The sequence below is a fragment of the Perognathus longimembris genome, chromosome 28, assembly GCF_023159225.1.
Source record: "Perognathus longimembris pacificus isolate PPM17 chromosome 28, ASM2315922v1, whole genome shotgun sequence".
Classification (NCBI taxonomy): Eukaryota; Metazoa; Chordata; class Mammalia; order Rodentia; family Heteromyidae; genus Perognathus; species Perognathus longimembris.
Window position 1 is genome coordinate 73,771,098 of NC_063188.1, and position 6,643 is coordinate 73,777,740.

Genomic DNA, 6,643 nt, shown 5'->3' on the forward strand with positions numbered 1-6,643 from the left:
GTAGAGATAAGAGGAATGTGCTAGGGTCTGGAAATTAGTATGGCAGCCTCAGCCACCGCGCCTCTCTGGGATCGCCGGGCGTGCGGTTTGCTGAGCTCCCGCCACTTGCGGCCTGTGGCGCGGCCACAGGGACCTGCTAGCCTGGCACCTGGTGCGTGGCTCATGAGGTTCACTGCAAGTAGCCAGGCCGGGGGCATGGCATGTATGAAAATCCATGGACAATCCCAAATATGTTGTCAATGACAAGAATTGGCCTGGTCCCAGTTTTGGACTATTTGATTCTTGAAATAGATTTTAATGTTGCCCTAGGAGTTTTTGCTTTAGCTGGGCTAACTGATTTGTTGGATGGATTTATTGCTTGAAACTGGGCCAATCAAAAATCAGCTTTGAGCAGTGCTCTTGATCCACTTGCTAATAAAGTACTTACCAGCATCTTATATGTTACCTTGACCTATGCAGACCTTATTCCAGTTCTACTTACTTATATGATAATTTCAAGAGATGTAATGTTTATTGCTGCTGTTTTTTATGTGAGATATCGATCTTCCAACCCCTGGAACACTAGCTAAGTATTTCAATCCTTGCTATGCTACTGCTAGGTTAAAACCAACATTCATCAGCAAGGTAAATACAGCAGTCCAGTTAATCATGGTGGCAGCTTCTTTGGCAGCTCCAGTTTCCAATTATGCTGACAGCATTTATCTTCAGATACTGTGGTGCTGTACAGCTTTTACCACAGCTGCATTCGGTTACAGCTATTATCATTATGGTCGGGAAAACTGTTCAGGTGATAAAAGGCAAATGAAAATCACCCACCAACATCAGCAAGGAAGCAACATATGTCATCGGCAGCAGCCCCAGTGGAAATCTACAGGAGTTTCCCTGTTTTGGTGTTCAGCTTGTAAAAGGACTTGTCAGAACAAATCGTGTCATCAAAAATGAAGTAGTGTACATTGAAAATAAGCTTGATCATGGGCATTGTAGAATTTCCAGTGTATTTTTAAATACAAATAAAACTGTAATTTAGAATTTTTAATCTTAGCTTCCTTGAATAATTTATAATTGACTTATTCCAATTATTGTCAGTCTGTTTTATGTGTTTGTTTTTTTAAAGAAATAATTCAGCATGGAGACTGAAGAGTTGACATTTCTTTAAGTGGTGTTTAGTTTGTTTGCAAAGCAATGGGGATATATATATATATATATATATCTTACACACTTCATTGTATGTTTGAGTTTTAAAGTTTTAGATTTATAGACACAGGACCAGTTCATGTGGTTCACATTAGATCATCTAGAATAATGAGAATAAAGCTAGCTTAGCTTTACTTTATGAAGTTGTAAAGAGATTTAAAATGCAGTAAATTTTAAATCTGAAAATAATATCAAGCAGGATCGAAGGTGTTCATCATTTCATTAGTCTTCCAACCTCTCAGGTACTTCATAGTTTATATATCAGGATAACAAAGGCAGCTGAAATATGAAAGCATATTTATCACTCTTCACATCTAAAAGGCAGTGAGTTACATCTTGCTTCCCACTGTGTTTCTAAGGTAGCAATATTTATATGATTTTGGAACCTGTACCATAGGTTGTGTAAACAATAAAAATCTGTATATTTTTCAAAGTTTTTTTAAACATTGAGCAGTATTCTTTTGTTAAGATGTTAAGGAATAAAAGAACTGGAGAAAAAACATACTGTAGAAATACTCAAATACAAGGAGACTGAACAGACACTACTGAATAACACCTGGGTCACAAAACAAATTGAGGAAGAAATTAGAAAGTTCTTACAACTCAATGAAAATGAAACACACAACAACAAAACCTCTGGGATACAGTGCTGAAGGGAAAGGTCATAGCCCTAAGTGCACAAATAAATAAAACAGAAATAGCTCAAGTAAATAACCCCATGATGCAATTAAAACTGCAAGAAAAAGAAGAAAAAATCATATCTAAATCTACTAGATGGACAAAAATAACAAAGATTAGGGCAGAAATCAACAAAATAGAAACTAAAAATAACTGTACATAAAATCAATGAAACAAAAAGCTGGTATTTTTTTAAAAAAATTTAATAAAATTGGCAGACTACATGTGAGATTAACGAAAAAAAAAGAAATGAATTAAAATCAACAAGATCAGAGATGCCACAGTAAACATTACAACAAACATCCAAAAAATCCAAATGATTATAAAGGACTACTATCAAAACCTATACTCACAAAAGAAGGAAAACCTAGCAAAAATGGACAAATGATGGGGCAAGGGAGATAAGGAGAGACTTCTCGGCAGAGATATGAGTGGCAAAGAAACACATGAAGAAATCTTAATCATCCCTGGGCATAAAGGTGATGCAAATCAAAACAACTCTGATAAACAATCTTACCCCACTTAGATTCTCCAATATTTTGAATTCTGACAACAGCAAATGCTGGAGGTGATGTGGAGAAAAAGGAACCCTACTACACTGCTGGTGAGAATGTAAACTAATGCAACCACTCTGAAAGCAGTCTGGAGGTTCCTCAAACAAAGTAAACATAGATCTTCCTACGACCCAGCCATACCACTTCTAGGCATCTACCCTGAGCTTCATGAACCAGGATATGATAAGGACACCTGCACATCCATGTTCATTGCCACACTATTCACAATATCCAAGATATGGAAACAACCCAGATGCCTCACAATAGGTGAATGGATAAAAAAAATGTGGTACCTATATACAACTGAATTTTACCCATCCATTAGAAAACATAAAATAATGTCATTCACAGGAAAATGGATGGAACTAGAACAAATCATGTTAAGTGACTTAAGCCAAGACCAGAGAGACAAACAGTGTATGTTTTCCCTGATATGCGAATGTCACATTTATAATGCAATGGGACATGACAAATTATACAGGATTCTAGATACTCACATACAGTTAGACCAAAAGAGGATAGTCTCAGGAGAAAATCGCTGAGTTGTAATACCCAAGCGCCTCTTCAATTGTCTGTAAAATAATATACATATTGGAATGGACTCCAAAGATATGGAAAAAAATGACTTTTTTCTTAATTTGCTTGTTCATTTTCTAGTGACTCTCTGACTCTTCTTTACCTCACATATGGTGTACTCGTGCACATCTGAAGGAAGGCACAGAATCAGTGGAAAATGGGTGAAAAGTACAGAAGCAGAGCTCACTGGCTACACTGGGCATTGATGAAAGTGAACCACACAACTCATGGATGGAGATGGGAGGGAGGTAATAGGAGAGAATGAGGAAACAGATGATACTATGCAAAAAGAAGGAAAGGGGGCTGGGGATATGGCCTAGTGGCAAGAGTGCTTGCCTCGAATACATGAGGCCCTGGGTTCAATTCCCCCAGCACCACCTATACAGAAAACGGCCAGAAGTGGCACTGAGGCTCAAGTGGCAGAGTGGTAGCCTTGAGCAAAAAGAAGCCAGGGACAGTGCTCAGGCCCTGAGTCCGAGGCCCAGGACTGGCAAAAAAATAAATAAATAAAAAAAAATAAAGGAAAGGTACTTATTAACCCTTGCATATCACCTCTAAAACAACAATAAAGCAATTTAAGAAAAGAATTATTTAGAGTTGGACATTGTTGGCTCACATCTGTAATCCTTTCTACTTAAGAGCCTGCGATCTGAGGATTGTGGTTTGAAGAGGGCCAGGGCAGAAAAGTCCATGAGATTCCTATTTCCAACTAACCGCTAAAAGGCTGGAAGTGAGGCTGTGTCTCCACTGGTAGAGTACCAAAAAGCCAAAAAGCCAAGGGACACTGCCAGGCCCTGCATTCTAGCCTCAGAACTGGCAAACACAAACTCAAAAAGGCAATAGGCACAAGAATTTTTTTTGGCAGACACATACTTGCTGTATAACAAATTGGCATGCACCAATGTGAGATATGACAGGAAACAGCAATACTGGAGCTCACCAAACCCCAATATATAATGAAACCCCACAACATGAGCCTGTTGGGGACATTTCATAGTCACCTTTATATATAAGTTCAGAAAGTATCTGAGCTAATTCTAAGTTTGTACTGAATTTTAAGATAGTTATAGGTAGGAAACGAAGATGAAAGAAAAATCACAGGTGCCTCAAGTTCTGAAGTTCTGCAACTCAGAGTCAATCTGCGCAGAGGGCACTTCTATTTTATTATCTTACCCAGTAAGCACAAAAGATTCCCTTTAGATAAAACAACACACATCAGTTGAATGAGAAAAGAACATATTCCATTCAAATGGTAACCAAAATACAACATAGGTGAATATACTTATGTCAGACAGGAAAGAATGGAAGTCATTGTGTCGAAAGAAATAAAGACAATTACAAAATAATAATGGGACTATTCAGCATCAATCATAGCAATTACAAATACACATGCATTCTCCCTCGTGTGTGTGTGTGTGTGTGTGTGTGTGTGTAGAGATATGTGATTAGAGTACTTGATAATTGAAAGCTAAACCATAAACAGAAGATGGTAATACTTTGTTACTGGAAAGAATATCAATAAGAAAAACAGAGTGAAATTATATTATAGACAAAGTGGATTGTGTGTGTATGTGTGTGTATGTGCTTCCTCCTGCCATAGACCAAGAAATTCATGTTGAAACCTAATTTCCAGTGTAAAGGTACTTGAAGGTGAGGCCTTTGGTAGGTAAATAGATAAGGAGGTAGAGTCATCATAAATGACATTGCTATCATTATTTTTTAAAGCTGTTTTGACAATGGAATAGATTAGAAGAGCAAGAAGTAAATACATACACCTATGGCCATCTGATTTTTTATAACAGAGAACAAGAGAAGAAAATGAAGAACGCCACACAAACACAACATAAAACTTACTGGATGAAGTAAAGATTTACCAACAAGAAAGTTTGTAGTGTTAAGCACACATTTATAAAGAAATATCTAAACTAAATTCTACCTTATAGAAGAAGATAAAGGATTAAATCCAAAAGCTATAAGGAAGAAAACAACAATATGAGAAACAGGAAATAAAGAAGGTGAGAAGAGAAATCAAAATCAACAAATAGAAATACAATAGGGAAAATCAATGAAACTGTTAGATTATTACAAGACAAAAACAAATTGACAAAATTTTGTTGACCAATTCTAGTTAACTAATGAAAATTAGGTAGACAATGGAAAAAGCAAGGCTTCAAAAAAATCAGGAATAAAAAGGATACATTATAACCAGTACTAAAGGAAAAAGAGATCATGAAAAAGAACTTTGAACAATTACGGACCTTAAAATTGGATGACCTAAAAGACACTGATAAATTCTTACAAGGATAGGTGTGGTAATGCACTCCTGTAATCTCAGCTACTAGGTGAATAGAGAATTGCTATCTAAGGACAGCTTATCTAAAGAAGTTAGTGAGATCCCAGCTCAACCAATAAGTGGGTTCAGCTAAGGGGGAGGACTGCAGTCCAGGCTGTGTTAAGGAAAAAAATACAAGAACCAATGGAGTGGAGGAAGCCAAGGGAAAAGGGATTAGATAAATGAAGAGAAAAAGGTTGGGTGATAATATAATAATAATAATAATAATAATGTCATAACATTCAATGTGTATATGTGAAAATGAAGCCAGGAAATTTTAGGGGATAGATTGGGTTGTGGAAGAATTGGGGAGAATGTTGGAAGTGGTGACATTGATCAAGATGCATTGTACTCATAATCTGACTTGTGAAAATGAAACCCTGTAGCTGGGCATCAGTGGCTCACACCTGTAATCCTAGCTACTCAGGAGGCTGGGATATGATGATTGCAGTTTGAACCCAGCACAGGAAGGAAAGTCCAGGAGACTATTATCTCCAATTAATCACCAAAAAAGTGGGAATTGGAGCTGTGGCTCAAGTGATAAAGTATGAGTACTAAGCAACAAGAGCTCAGAGACAGTGCCCAAGTCATGAGCATCAGGACCTAACACATACACACAAAAAACTTAGTATGACTACTTAAAAACAGATAAATGAATAAATAAAAAGAAAAAAATTATGCATTGTACTCAAAATGACATGTTGAATTGAAATCTCTTTGTACCAAACTTGATCCAAACAGGAACTACAAGTCCAAATACACTAAAAACAAATAAGGAGACAGAATCTTAGATTATAATCCTCCCCAAATCTCTGGATCATATGATACTATAGGTAAATGCTACCAAACATTTAAGAAAAATTAATACTAATCTTTCCTACATTTCCTCAAAAAATATAAGAAGGAACACTTTTAACGTGATTATGAGATCAAGACTATCTGATACCAAAGCCAGACAAACATTATTTAAAAAAAACAAAAACACAATACTACAAACAAATGTCCTTGAATATAAGTATACACATAAATAAAATATCTGAACACCATTAAAATCCCCAAATATACAAGCCAAACAAAAAGCCTATAAAAAGGGCTGCATACTCTTAAAAAGCAGGCACTGGTAGATCATGCCTGTGATCAGAGCTATTTGGGAACTTGAGATCTGAGGGTTGTGGTTTGATGCCAAATTGGTTAAGTCTGTGAGACCCTCATCTCCAATTAACCACCAAAAAAGCCGTCAGTGGAGCTGTGGCTCAAGTGGTAGAGTGCTAGCCTTGAGCAAAAAAAAGCTCAGGGACAATGCCCTGGC

General features: G+C 36.8%; 1 pseudogene; it reads left to right on the plus strand.

Moving 5' to 3' along the window:
• The first annotated feature begins 200 nt into the window (after nucleotides 1–200).
• LOC125343936 lies at nucleotides 201–805 on the plus strand (annotated as a pseudogene).
• Nucleotides 806–6,643: the final 5,838 nt, after the last annotated feature.